This window comes from Syngnathus leptorhynchus, chromosome 6 (genome assembly GCF_054491065.1).
Source record: "Syngnathus leptorhynchus isolate UIUO chromosome 6, UIUO_Slep, whole genome shotgun sequence".
Taxonomy (NCBI): Eukaryota; Metazoa; Chordata; class Actinopteri; order Syngnathiformes; family Syngnathidae; genus Syngnathus; species Syngnathus leptorhynchus.
The window spans coordinates 13,669,970-13,685,709 of NC_141200.1; positions in this window are offsets into that span (position 1 = coordinate 13,669,970).

Below are 15,740 nucleotides of genomic sequence, written 5' to 3' on the forward strand. Positions count from 1 at the left end.
TGGAAATGTATTCATTGAGCGTATTCTAATCATTATGATCTTAAAAATATTTTAATAGCACTGCCCCGTCACTATTGTGAGGGGCGTCACACACTGACATACGATTGGGGGCACAAAGCGAGCATTGACCAGGAAAATACTACTTCCACCCCAAAACCGTGCACAAAAGCACATTAGTCATATCTACCTCTGCAAAGTCTGGCAAAATACCAAAACAAAGAAAACTCCACATATTGTCACTTGTGGTATGTGCCACGCAGCACAATGTCATGTGATACAATGCGTCTGTTGTGAAAACAATGAGAACATGGAAAAAACATGCCTGAGAGTAACTGCTCACAGCAGGTTTTTTTTATTTTTATTTGGCGGAAGAAAATAACTGAACTTTTCATTATTTGAATGATGAACTTTGTTAAACAAATTCAATACAAACTATCAACTGAACAAGTTCATTTTAAAATTTGTGAACTGAACTTTGAAGAAATCTATGCAGAAAATGAACTTTCCCAACACTGGTGCCAACACAAACATACAATGAAAGCAATTAAGTTTGTGGAGTAGCCAGTTCGACACATATGGCCTTTTGCCAGGAGCAGGCTCCAAATAGAGGTTAAAATATAAGCTTGCTATAGGAAGAGTGGAATTTGCTGTACCTTGATAATAGTTCTTGCACTGATTTCTCACAGTTGCAAAATAATTATGCTTCCCTCTGTGAAATGTGAGTGAATGTAAGGAAAAAAAAAATGTCCGAAAAGCCCTTTACTGCTTTTTTGAAACTGAGAGCTACTTTTTGGGTCCCGATTAATGAGTAGGGCTACCAGTTTTTGCTCAAATTAACTTTGAGCAATTAGTAATAATTAATTATATTTGTCTATTTGAAGACACTGATATTGTTTCATCAAGAATTATTTTCCAAGGTAGGAAACAGTTGCAACAATAATTTCTTAGTAGTAAATGATGACACATCGTCAATTACATTCTCAAATGATAATTTCTCCAACTTTCATTGGAAATCATAATGTTTCATCTCTGGTGAGCTATATTTTAGAACAGGCTACTCATGTGGACCTTTGGGCTTCCTTGTGTTCATAAGGACTATGTATGTGAACCCTGAGGATCCATATGAATTAGCACCTTGTATCTCTAAGTAATTATCAATGAGATGAAAAAGAGTGCCTTCCTTGAACATTGCCACACATATCAGCATGCAATATTCATACACATGTACACATACGGCAAATAAATAATGCATGAGTTAAGACATCATGCTTTTTTGATTGAACTGTTAGTTATTCATCCACACAGTCCTGTGTTTTGACTTTCATAGCTGTTATTTGCAGGCAAGCAAAATGTTTCTCACCTAGCCACTGATATGTATGCAATGTTAAATCTCCATTCATTTCATTCCATTCACGTCAGTCATAACGTTGACCTGTGGCTATATATGGTTAAAATGTGGTTTTGTTGTATGGATGCAAAAAATATGTGAACCTCAAAGATGAATACATACAAAATTGCCAATGAGTCAAGCATGCAGTGTGGGCAAGCCATGAAACGTTTATTATTCCTGTAAACTATTTCAGTTCCACAACCATATGCAGATGAACTCAAGGTCACGTCTGTTTCTTGTGAATCAAAATATCTCATCTAAAAGCTAAGTGTGTTTTCTTCCACTCTGTGTTCTCAGCTTTAACTGCAGTCTAGAGCGATGAGATTTTGTCTGTGACAAGGAGATGTGCAGAGAGCAACAGATGAGTTAGAGTAGCCCTAATAGCAACAAACACACACATGTCAACCCAGATGTAATCTATTCCTTATTAGAATTCCATCCCACAGCATTCTATTGTCGTATTAGTCTTGTTTGGTCTGTGTTGATGAAAATCAATCTTTCTGGGAGGGATGAAACTCTTGGGAGTAATAGCCATCACACTACCTAAATTCCAGTGGCAAGAGGGTAAAAAGGTTATTTGTCAAAGATTATTGAACCAAATGTTGAATCCATGGCATCAATTCGATCTCAGATTTTTCTTCAAATTCTCTCATCTCAAGGGTTGAAGTCATTTCCTTATCTTGTGAAAATTACAGTGAAATAACCTCCAGTAAAAATGACATTTTAGTCTCAGGTGTCCTTAGATTTCTATACAAAATAAATTACTATTCGATTTGATTCGTCTTATATTTAATTATGTTACCATTCTATGTTTAATTCCATTTTTCAGTCACACTTATTTTCTTGACATTCAGCTTAAAGTAAATGGGGCTGTTTTGTTGAGCAAATGAGCACAAGCTGAGCCAGACTTTTTTCATTGCGGTGACAACACCTTAGTCAGGGGTGACCATACACGTGCACGCACATTATTCACATTCTTGTGAGCACCTCTGAACACCAAGAACCTATCGTTAATCAGCAGTTTTATCCGATTTTTATGAAATAAAATGCACACAAATTAGAACCTGAATCAGGTCTGTTGCAGCAGGGAGACATGGAAAACATGAAGACCAGAAATAGTGACCCCTGGTTAGAGGGATGAAGATTTATTGCAAATAATTCAGATGAAAAACAGCAATGAGGCTTTCTGAACAGGTTTGCTGGATAGAGCTGGTCTGAATTTCTCAGAGAATGTAGAACTTAAAAACGAAAACGACAAGTGTTATATGATCACAAGTATGAATTGGCTCACTGAATAAACTGGTACACGTCTGAGTCAGCAGTGCATCAGTGCTGACGCCAGTGCTGACGGACTCCTCGTTGGGAGAGACACTGCTCCGGAACGAAATATCGACTGAATATTGAATATGCTAGGAGGCAGTTTAGACTTCTTCACACCAGAAATCTTCAATATTCATTCAAACATTGTGTGTCAACTCAATGATAAAGAAGCATATCTCATCTCCTCACAGAGCCAAAAGCCAGAAGGAAGAACTTTGTGCATGTTACATATTTTCCTTCGATTTCCGCAAATCTGACTTGAGAGAACTTTGATAAAGCACTGATAATCAGCTCTACAATGCTCCTGACTAATCTGTGTGGTGAGACCAAGGGTTCTTTCTATATTCGTTTCTAACGCGAGTCTCGCATGCACGGATACGCACCCCCGCTCCATACACACACACACGTGCGCCCTCTCCCACACAAACCGAGGCCCAGATGATTCTTCACCTGTAATTGTCTTGAGCTTTGGACCCCAAACTGAAGAAAAGCAAATAAATCAAATTTTATTTGACATGCCTATAAGCCCCTTGGGAAGTACATTACGTCACATTCTTTGCTCATTAATATTATAGTAAACTTGGGTATAATTATTTTTTACGTGCCTAACAAAACACATGCATGCCCCCCCATGCATGCTCGCACGCACGCACGCACGCACGCACGCACGCACGCACACACACACACACACACACACACACACACACACACACACATACACACACACATTTTCCCGATAATGCTATTGTACAGGATGGGCCATAAGTTTCCATACATCCCTGGTAAACAAAGAAGGTGATTACCCAGTTTATGTCCAGCAAGATGGCGCTCCACCTCATTATGTTCGCCAAGTGTGCCAGCATTTGGATCATCAGTTTCTGGAGGCTTGGATTGGTCGGTGTGGTCCTGTATCCCCCTCAGATCCCCCGATCTCTTGCCCCTTGATTTCTATCAGTGGAAAACACATATTCCAAACAATGACAATCATATAGGCCAGGGGTGTCAAACTCGTTTTTTTTGCAGGCCGCATTGTAGTCATAGCTTCTTTCGGAGGGCCATTAAGACTGTCAACCCAAAGAAATGTATGGGCACCTCATATTATATACAGTAAAATCTACAAAACAAACTGACAAATAACTCGTTTTCAAATCAGATGAGTAAAAACTGGTCAAATATAAAAAAAAAAGATATTATTAAAAGTGAAGACAATTTGCAAATCTAGTATTGACACACAAATTTGATGCACAATTTGTCTTCGCGGGGCACACAAAATGATGTGGCGGGCCGTATCTGGCCCACGGGCCTTGAGTTTGACACCTGTGATATAGGCACATTATAGCAATAAAAACGGTTGTACAATATAGTAAAATGTTTATTTTTCCTATGTATGGAAACTTATGGCCAGCCCCGTATTAACAACACCAGAGCAAGATAATTTCATCTGCAAGTGACATACAGTTCTCTCCTGGTCTCTGCTTTGGTGGTACAAATCATTATGAAGAAATTACAATGAGCTATTGTTAAACGTGACAATAAACTCTGATCTGTTTTTAGACAGGTAGATTCAAAAGTGACAAATGCTTGATGAGCAAGGTTCTTAAAAAAAATCTACCATACTTGTCCTATGCCAACAAATTCATGCTGCTTTGCTCTCTTTTGTTTAAACATGATACTCTGTGCCCTTTTTTAACCATACACTTATCTGTGAACTGGTACTGAAAAATCAACATCTGAGCAGCGCACAGCGTGCATCTTTGACGAGTCACTTCCTTAGCACAGATTTGCAAAATCTGACCTATACAGCGTCATAAAAACACTCTGATTCTGTTTCAATAGTGGCATTTAAGATTTTTTTCCCCATGAGTCACATCCTGTCAGGATGAGCACTGCAACTATGATATCGTTCTCTCTGGATCTGTGAAGGCGCCAGCTGTCACCCTCATTACAAGTATTGACAAACATAATGATTTCAAAGGCAAAATATCACCCAAGACTAAGAAAACATTTTCCAACATTACGTAGGGAGTGCGTAATGCAATTGCAATGTGTGTGGTGTCAGTTGTAGATATTTGCCTGCTGTCCACCTGACAGTGCTTGATCTTGTTGGTCCTCTGAGCCCACGTACAGCACCAGACAAACACATTTACGGAGTATGATACAAAAAGGGCCTTGGGGTAAGTAATCATATATTGACATCAATTTTAGATAGTTGAACCACATTGAGAAGAGAGCGGGGGCAGAATGCAACTTCAGGACCTGTGAACAAAAAGAGTCACTGGCGGAACAGTTCTGGACAGGCAATTTGTGGAGGATCCTCGGATAGCCACTAAACAGGAACTAGGCTCTCATGATACTACGGAGCCCAAATTGGGGCCTTGAAGTCAGCCTGCATGATGCAATGGAAGTTTATAAACACCAGAAACAAGAGTGGCAAAGTGAGGAGGAATGAAATGAAAGCAAGGATTACCTTTTTGACGATAATCCTTTGCACAAGAGGTGAAGCGACATACACAGAATGAGGTGTCAACAAAATCGAGGCGGAACAATGTGACAACCAAACAGCTATGACATTTATTTGGTTGGTCTCCACATAATGGTACCATATAAATGGCTAAGCACAAAACCAAGTAAAGGTCAGCGGGCTCACAGGAATCAGAAAAAGGAAAACATGTAAAATAATAGGTCGTGACTAGAAGACCAGATCTTTACATGTGTCCTGCGACTGGCTGGCGACCAGTTTTAGGTGTGGTCTGCCTTTCGCTGCCAGCTGGGATAGGCTCCAGCGTCCCCCGTGACCCTGAAAAGAAGAAGTCTTGAAAATGGATATCAAAGGTAACAGAAATGTATTTCAGGAAACACAATCAAAGAAGGACAATGTTGAGATGGATGAAATGAAAATGACAAGTGGTGTTACTGGCTCAGGATTGACTTAGTGACAGGCTGAGGGCAGTGGTGAGCAGACCGAATATTTTGCTGGGGTGCTCATTTTCTATAATTGGAAGGTTTGTCGTGGAGGCAAAAAAGGTAGTAGAGCCCAGGCAGGAAAGGCAAGGGTGTCTTAAAATAACAAAGATTAGAAAGGAAAAAAATAATTTTCATCACCAAAATGGTAAACAAAAGTGAAGTGCAGGGCATCTGTCATGAGCGGAATGGAATAGGGCGACCAAATGCAGCTTGGAACAGGGTTTATTGAAGGGAAAAGGGAGTTGGAAGGGAGGATAAGGGGAACAGACAGCAGACAAACTAACACAACGACCTAACCAAACCAACAACTAGACTGACCGACAGACTGGCTAACGAAAACAGAACTGACAGAGACGCGAGACAAGAAACAAGAGAAGCATGGCCCGACAAGGGCGTGACACGCAGACAGGACTTAAATACGCGACAGGTAACGAGAGGCAGGTAACTGTGATTAGTACATAGATCATGGGCACACAGGAGGGGAGGGGCGAGCACACAGACACATGGACAGAAACTATGACAATGATAATGGACCGACCAGGGGACGAGTCTTGACAGCATCATTAAAAAAATATATGATTAATATAGTCCACAGAACTAAGAAAGTGTGAACAAAGAGTACATGGGGACCGACATGAGCAAACAGTCCGATGACAAATCAAGGCAAACCCATCAGGAGTCAAACGGCCATAAATTATTTTTATTTTTAAAATGTATGCAGCTGTTTGGCTTTCGTGCAATATTTTGACTACATTGTTATATTTTTCAATGTTCAAGCTGAACAATTTTACCTTTTGTTTTTCAAATAAAAAACTTTTGACCACAAACTAACTCCATACATTTGCATAACATTTCACTTCCTTAAAACAACAAATGCTACTTCATTTAGTTTAAGAGAAAAACACACATATCCCCCTTCCAGACTTTTTTTTTCTCACAGAGATTTCCCACAAGGGGATTTCCTGATCATTTCAGACGTTAAGGTGATGTTGAAGAGAATTACCCCAAGTGTAGATACAGATCATGGAACTTGACCGTGACCCTGTAATTTGCTCACTTTGTGTTGTGAAAAATTGGGATTTTTTTTTTCCATCAGCATATCGGCACAAGGTTTCCAAGCTTTTTGCTTATATTTACCACATGAAGGAACATTTTGAGTACAGAGCTGTTTTTCTGATATTCAATAAATTACCCTGTTTACTATTATGGACAATGAATAAATGGGCGGTTTTATGTTATGAAATGAGTACCAGATAAGGCTCAATAATGAGGTTACATTAATGGCTCTATTTACTTTGGTGTAAATCTTTTGCATAGCTGGAATGATGCCAGGTTTCCATAGCAACCAACGGCAGCATTGATTTATGAAAATAGCTGCAGTTCACCATGGTCTGTTAAAAAAACTTGTACAGTAGAAGACAGACAGACAGTCGGTCAGACAGACAGTCGGTCAGACAGACAGACAGACAGACAGACAGACAGACAGTTAGATAGATAGATAGATAGATAGATAGATAGATAGATAGATAGATAGATAGATAGATAGATAGATAGATAGATAGATAGATAGATAGATAGATAGATAGACAGGCAGGCAGGCAGGCAGGCAGGCAGGCAGGCAGGCAGGCAGGCAGGCAGGCAGGCAGGCAGGCAGGCAGGCAGGCAGGCAGGCAGGCAGGCAGGCAGGCAGGCAGGCAGGCAGGCAGGCAGGCAGGCAGGCAGGCAGGTAGGCAGGTAGGTAGGTAGGTAGGTAGGTAGGTAGGTAGGTATCATCTCTCTCATTTTTCTTTGATGCATGAACCATCTCTTTCAATTGGACACTCGGGCCTGCCCCCCCCCCCCCCCCCCCCCCTCTCTCTCTCTCTCTCTCAACACCCGCTTCTTACTTACATCTTGTCATGCCTCATTAAGGGCTGCCGAAACAGAACTGCAGATCGTTACAGGAATGACAGGTCTAGAAAATGCTTGTGTTGACCACACGAATATGTTTACATGCATTCACGTGCATTAACATTCTGGTTTCTGAAACATTTGGAATAACCCGTTTTCATATCTGAATGGACATAATTACTTCCGCATTTAAATATCCTGATTTGAATTGCAATACACTGACATGTGAAGAGGGAGCATGTATTCGATCAGAACACTGACACAGCACACACAGCTTGGTAACATAAGGCAGAGCTCATTAATGTCATGACACATTGATACAAAACATTCAGTAGATAACAAGACATTCTTATGAGGATATGTTTTTCCTTCTTGAAAATACATACTATACATACTATAAAGACCAAGATAATCTGTGGCTAGAGCAAGGGCATGTGCAGAACTCAAACCAATACTCTGTTCAAAATAGGGAAACCTGATCTCATTTAATGACCAAGGGTTAATGACTGCATGTAAACGTAGTCATTGCCGTCTCTGATCACTATTGTCTGACTGTAAGCTACCCGTGAGCGTACGAAAGTCCGAAAGGTTACTAATGAACAAACAGCACCCTTTTTTAGTTGCTCAACAGTGTCATCAACATGTCACTTGCTGGCCTGTTCTTAACTATCTCATCAATGTAGATGTTTGTTTCTTCAATTAAAACTTTGCTCTGACGCTGAACATCAGTGTTCCAATAGTTGAAACTGGACTTTCATTGGATAAATGCTGGGCCTCTCAGGGGGCCTGTAGGTAGTTACGTGGGCAGGCCTGACTCTCGGCTTCTGCATGATTGTTGGATGATCTGTTTGATTGACAGTGAAGTAAGCAAATCAGCGGTCTTGTATAAACCTTCACTAGAATTTTCCAAGTTTTTCATTCTCTTGTTTTGAACTGTTCCAGGTCAATACTGGACTCCTCCACAGTGGCTTTGTCTTTGTTGAAAAGGACTAGTGTTGTGTTTGGTGACTCTCCTCTGTCACTCTGGAGTGTCTTTCAGCACCATTGGAGCTTCACTCCCCCATCACGATCACTCACAGCTGGACTCATACAGCTAGTAAGATAGATTATGACTTAAAAGGTGCTACTAATAAACATCAATTTGAAGAACTATAAAATGAGATTTTGCATAAATACGCTACAGAAACACAATATTTGCCTCCATCTTTGTTATGACAGTTAAGATTGAGCAGATGGCAGCACTGGACTGCAGAGATGAAATTCTATTTTTAATTATTTCTACTGGCTGTGATATTTTTGTTTTTCATGTTAATATGGGGTTCTCAGTGGAACACGTTTAGACACCCGTGCTCTTGCATGATGTGTGGTTGTCAAGAACGAAGCAGGATGACCAAATGTGATACAGACAAGATTTATTGGTATTGGGGAAAAAGGGAGGTGAAACACTGGAACAAGCACGAAGGCAGAAGTCCACAAGGTCCAGGAATAGGTACTGAAGATCTTCGTGGGAGCTGCGAAGGACAAAGCAGAGATGTGGTCCAGGATGGGCAAAGGTAGCGTTCGGAACAGGTCGGCTAAATGGGCATACAAGATCGGCTACAGGAGTCAGCCGCGGTAGGGCCAGTGAGTGGGCAAGCAGCATCAAAACCGATCTGACAATGAATGCCAGGAGAGTGTGTTTAAATAGGGGACTGGGTGTGCAGATAATGAGGAGTAGGTGACAGGCAACAAGTGTTAATTAGAGAGTGCGTCATGGAAGAGTACTGGCTGAGAGGAAAGTGTGTGGCAGAAGAGAGTTGTCCTTGGGATAAGCATCTAAAAGCTTCAGATTCTGTTTGCTACGTCTGATTTCTTTTTTGGTCATATGTAAATTCTGTGTCTGGAATCTACCAAATAAACTCAATTAAACTGCGCATCTAGACAGATAACGTGAATGTTGTCGCCCGAGACATTTTTGTGAAAAGGAACTTAAGAGAGAATTCTCATATAAATCAATAAACACATTTATGATGTAGCCGAGGAACAAAAATGATCTTCCTCTCTTTGAATAACCAGCAGAGCAATTGGAGGTTCAGTATCTTCATCGAGGAAACTTTGACATGATCACAATAGCCGTGGATGCTTTGGGATGAACCAAAATAAAGATGGTGAGCCAGGGATTCTGGCCTTCCTACTGTATGTTTAAGAGCATTTTCTGTTCCTGAAGGTGAATTTCCCATGTCTGTCCAGTCTCAGTTGCACACCTTATTTCTTTCACTGTTATCTGGTTGTTGATATACAAACTCACCAGGGCGCAGTTAAGGCTACCTTTCTAAAGCTACAAAGACATCCATGTATAATTCAGTATGGCAGAGTACATGGCAGCAGTCACATGTTATCGCCTTAAAGCAAGCAAAGCTCATCCGCTGACACTATAAAAAAAATTCTGTCCACTTTTGATTATGGGATTTAAAGAAAAATGGATGGATGAACGCTTATTTCCAACAATTCTTTTTTACACAACTCATTTCTCAAGCACTTTAAAAACAACCCCACCTGTAAGAAAGCTTACATTACGTAAACATAATAAGAATACGAACGTGAATTTGGGGTAATTAATGATCACATTAATTAAATAGACAACTAATTATTAATCAGTTAAATAATAAATTACCGTATTGGCCCGAATATAAGACGGACGACCTGAATTAGGAAAAACATTGCAATAAAATAATGCAAACTGGTTTAAACTTGAGAGTAGCTGAGATCTGTCATGTCAGAACATTACTCCTCACAAACATCCTCTGCCTCGCTGTGCTCGGTGTCACTGTCCACGTACGCGCACACCCTCCTGCCGAACTCTTGAAAGCGGGCGCTCTGAGGACCACGGAAAGCTTTTCTCTGATTGTGAGCATTTTTTAGCCGATCTTTTTGAGCTCTCCATCTCCGTACTTTACACTCTGTGACACCATATTTCATAGCCCTTTGCAATTATTTGAAGACTCTGCCTCATTGATCACCATCATCTTGAAGTTTGCATCATAACGTCTCCTCAGCCGCCGGTGAACCTGGCCGATCTTCGACCCACTTTTTTTCAGATTGGCGCTACGTTTCCCCATTTTCTGTTATCTCTTCTCTTATTTTCTTCTCTTTTCTTTCTTACTGGTATTTTTTTATTTTCTTCTTCGTGCTACCACTATTTTTATTTTTAGTCTTTGTGACAGGGGTTTGCTTTGGCCTGGGGAGTTAAGTTCAGCATTCGCTTTAAAGATATCTGGCGCCATCTTGCGCTGTGAATGGGTATAATGTCTAGACCCCGAATGTTAGACAACCCCCACTTTTTCAGTCTTATTTCAATGCAAAAAACACCGTCTTCTATTCGGGTCAATACGGTAATTAATGATCACATTAATTAAATAAGTAACTAATTATAAATCAGTTAAATAATCAATTATTTGTTAGCAATGGTGAAAATCTACTGTCAACAGTATAATTCACTAGGGGCGCCACATTTTTTTTTTCCTTATAGTTTAAAAAGGTTTAAACTAACGGAAACCTGAAATCAGTTCATTAATTCGAAGGCGGCTACAGTTAACAAATGAGTTCGGTTTGAAAACCTTAGCGGTCCTAACTCTAATTTAGACACACACACACATTAACCAATGCCGTTTAATAATGTGGTCATTTATTATCTAAATCTACATTAGAATCATAATGAATATGTTAAGAAAGCAAACTTACTACAGTGAAAGAATAGTAAAGCAATAAGAATATCATGGGATATATGAGATAAAAGATAAAAACAGCTCAAAATCTGCAATCTGGTATGAACCAGTTTTAAATTCCCATTCCCAATGCACCAATATTTGTACACTGTCTGAAGTTGAAGGCGGTTCGGAGTGTCTTTGCTGTCAGCCAGGCCACGGAGGAAAAAGTTGGCAGTAAGGTTGAAAGAAAAAGGTAAAAATAAAATTAGGAAACAGAAGTTTGGAAAAGGCTGGTTTGGCACAGCACGTGGTCCAGCAGTGGTGATGGAGGGGATGGGTCTTGCGACCCAACCTGTGAGTGGAGTTTGAGTGCAAAGTTGATTGTCGCTACAACAGTATATATTTTTTCAAATTAAGATATACAAGAGTTCCTTGGACATTACAATTTCACATAACCCACAGGTTGATTCCTTCTTGTTCGACGTGCTTGAAGTAGTTTGTCAATTAGAGCGAGGAACATGATTAAAATCTCCACTGACGAGTATGAGAAAATGCATGCTGGAATTGTAGTTTCACAATCACGGCATGCATAACTTCACTCATGTTTGCAACAAGCTAAAGTTGGAATCTAAACAAACAACTGTAGTTTTCAAACAATTGTTAGGTCATCCATTGACGACTAACCTCAATACAGAAGAGATGGTTCAGATTTTGGCCCAGTTAGGGTTTACTGAGGTTAAATGTAGAGCGTAATTGCTGTACCTGCATGTTTTGTGTCATGAAAGAGATAGTTAATTTAAAGTCACTCACAGTTCCCCTGGAAACACATATAAAGAAATCGCTGTTGCATCCAAGATAATTGCATGTACAAAATGTCAAAATTAGCTACATGTTTAATAGAGTTTTGCAGGACCCTAAGAGCCAAGCATCTATGACTGTCTCACTTACTTTGAAAGGTCTCCATCCAGAGTAGTTGAAAGGGAGCCCATTAACCTAGAAAACCTAATTGCACCGCTTAGAAATCAATCAATTTGACATTTTGCTTCAAAGATGTTTTTCTCAAGCAACATTTGATGTCCCTCTGAGAGTACAGACTCAGAAAAGAGGCTTCAAAAAATGTTTCCAGAAATTAAATCAGAGAATGTCTCTGGGAATTTTGTGCTCACAGATTCTCATAGCACTCATTCATTCCAAGATAAAGCTAGGTAGTAAATGTGTAATTATGCTAGGTCAGAAATTATAGCATGGCAAGTACCAGTGACATTACAATTCATACCTAAAATGCCTACGTTTCCTGCAAGTAAGCTACCTGCTGGCAGAATGCACAATTTTTCCTCTTGTGTTCTTTCTGATTGGCAACAGAAAGGAAACCAAAACGATGGTTTTGCACTGATTATCTTGTTTAACGAATTAAATCAAAACAAGCTAGGTGAAGGTGTCTGGACTTAAGGAATTTAAGAGAGGCAAACACTACGAATATGCCAATTACTGCTACTTTGTACATTGCAACAACAACCCAGGAATGTTAAGCATTTTGAAACCGCATAATGTTTTTGGAACCTATAAGTATTTGCAGCAATACTCCCTCCAGTATTTACTACTTGGTATCAATCTATAACAAAATCTCAGGTATAGGACAGTTCTAATGTGAATCACTCAAAGGCGTTTTCCAGAATATCAATCAAGGACTGCTCCACTGTAATCTGCTTGGGAAAGGTGGTTCAGTACAATGCTTGGAGCTGATTGGGCGATGTGGCAATTTGTGCATGGCTACCACAGCAGTCTAGCACTTGAACATAAATGGTCCTTTTGTCTACCTTTTCTAACCATTAACAGTATTTTCTTTAACCCAGGGGTTCAATTCTAGACCCTATAGGTTAAATTGCAAAAATGTCCATCTTGGCCCATAACAGAACACGTTTTTGAGCAAAATTCACTGCTAGTCTGAGGCTAAACATTAAAAAATATATGAATGTATGTAGCCCCAATGTGTTTGGGTGTAAATATTATAATTCTTTTTAGTCATGATCTCAAGAGATCCTACTTCAGTTATAAATGGGAACGCAGAGATTTGTAAAGCTTTGTTTTTTGCTTTGTTCTTATGACAGTAACACTTGCATGTTCTCAATGCTGAATGCAGGGACAACAACCTCACTTTCATTTCCATGTGAATACACATGCTGTATAAGTGTTGAGATGAGATGAAAACATGAGAGCCTCCAAAAAGAGCACTTTGTTGTAGATGTAACCACATTACACGTTCCCATCCAGAGGGATATTCCAGAAAGTGGGTTATGTAAAAACTCTAAGTTAACCCTAAAATGAGTGAGTTATCCGTTCCAGAAAGAGAGGTAACTTAAACTCTGAGTCAGTTACTGCGGTAACTTACTCTGTGAATATAACCTGCTTGCTGGCAGGTTTACTATAAGAGACCCAGAGTTTTAACCTGTCTACTCCCACACAAAGAAAGCATGGATCGGCGGTCATTTATAATCCGATCGACACGGAAGCTGTAATAATTCGAAGTGCTTTACGTCGCGAGAGAATCTTCCGACCCAGATTAGATGTTTTATCATTTCTAGATGAATATTTTTTTGAGAGCTACTGCTTTTTTTTTAATAGTATAATTTATCTCAATAACCTTCTTCGGCCGTGGGATGCCTGATGCTGCAGTGGTACACTCGCCTGTCTTGTGTGCAGTCACCATGAGTTTGATTCCCACACACCTCGGACAAGTAATCACCTCCATTATGTTTTTTTTGTAAATGGCGTTTTCTTTATGATATCGGGGATGCAGAGCATTCCTTTTTTCTGGTGGCTGAGCAGAACTCAATGTTTGTTTTAATATCGCATTTTAATGAGTGTTGGTGTGGTCTACAGCGTCACATTTTAAATGACTACAATACGTTTAAAACATAAATGCATTTGTGTCAAGTGTTAATCGACGAAGTGTAAACTTAACTGAGAGGATGTTGGAAAACATTTTGTTTGGGGTTTAAATTATTTGAATTAGCCACTTCATTAATATTAATTATTATTGACCTTGTTTAATAGCGTGAGTTAATTTAAAATAATACAATTAAAATCAAAGTGAGGCGCAATCACAGCCTAGCGAAACATCCCTTACATTTTTGACAAATGTTTTTATGTTTCATTTTGAGCTGCTTCCAAGTCCTATCCTGTTGGATTGCACCTAAATGAAAATTAGATTTCATTTCTATTTAAATTCATAACTATAGGCTAGGCTACAATCTCATGGTTAGATGTTACATCAATGAAATAGTACATTCAAACTAACTAAGCAATTTCCTTCCATGACATCGCTCTCTCCTTTGCTCCTGCAGCTGTATTAGATTTGCGGTGAAAAATACAGTGGTTTTAAATGGATAATCTATTGACACATTATTACACGGAAGTGGATTAAGGGTCAGTGAGGAAAAGAAATGGCTGACAGGATTCTGACTTTTTTCTTAGAATTCTGACTATAATCATATTATTGTGGTATGTTCTCAGTTTTAGGTCATTATTTAAGTCCTTTCTTTCACATGCTTCTCTCTTCTCCTTGTACTAATACTACTAGTAGTTGTTTCCTTTGGTTTATGGTGATTATCTCTACTTGTGTCCCAACCTATAGGTTTTAAATAGTCTGCATCTTCCCCTCTCCTCTGTCAAATTATCTTCTATACTGACATTTGCTGAACTCACCTGTAGTACGCTTGATCTTTCTCCCATATTGTCAAGAGTCCATGCACTTTTGTCAATTTCATTTCCTTAGTTAGTATTTGCCTCCAGTCTTAACTCTGTGCCACGTCTTTACCAGCCTTGCTATGATTCTGTTTTTACTTTGCTCGTCTTCATTCCAGCTCATCCATTTTTGTTTGTTTACACGTGATTAAGACTGTTGGAATTGCCTCATTGCGGCATTCTCCTCTCTTTAAAATCCCTGTTAAACTCAATAAATCCACTGTCAGTTTTTGGCAAACTGCAAGTTGTGTTTGGGTTCTTTTTTTCCCTCTTTCACAAGTGTGCATGCAGGGTGGAATTGCTATCTCTGAAGTGGTTTGAAAGCCTCACTGATTGACCACATAACAAAGCCATTCTACAAATGGCACAGATGAAATCCAATTCAGCTTCAAATCTACCACAATGGCTTATAATAGGGGTAACTGAGGCAGACAGAAAATGCAACAAAACAAGCATGTATCTTTAACTTTCAGCATTTCACCATTTTGACTGTTGTATTTGAAATGAATGTAACAAAACTTAACGACTGGTCAGCATTGTTACCTCACAGCAAGAAGAGCCTCAGGTGCCTTGAGTGCCTTGACTCAAGATACAAATTTCAAGACATACGAGCCACAGTTGGATCCATTTTTGTCCTGCTTTGACTTCCAAAGACTTTCAATCAGTGCTGAGGAGCTCAGTTGATATATGGCTGTTTCTCAATAAGCATGCTTGCCTGTTCTTACATCCTTGTGATCTTCGAAATC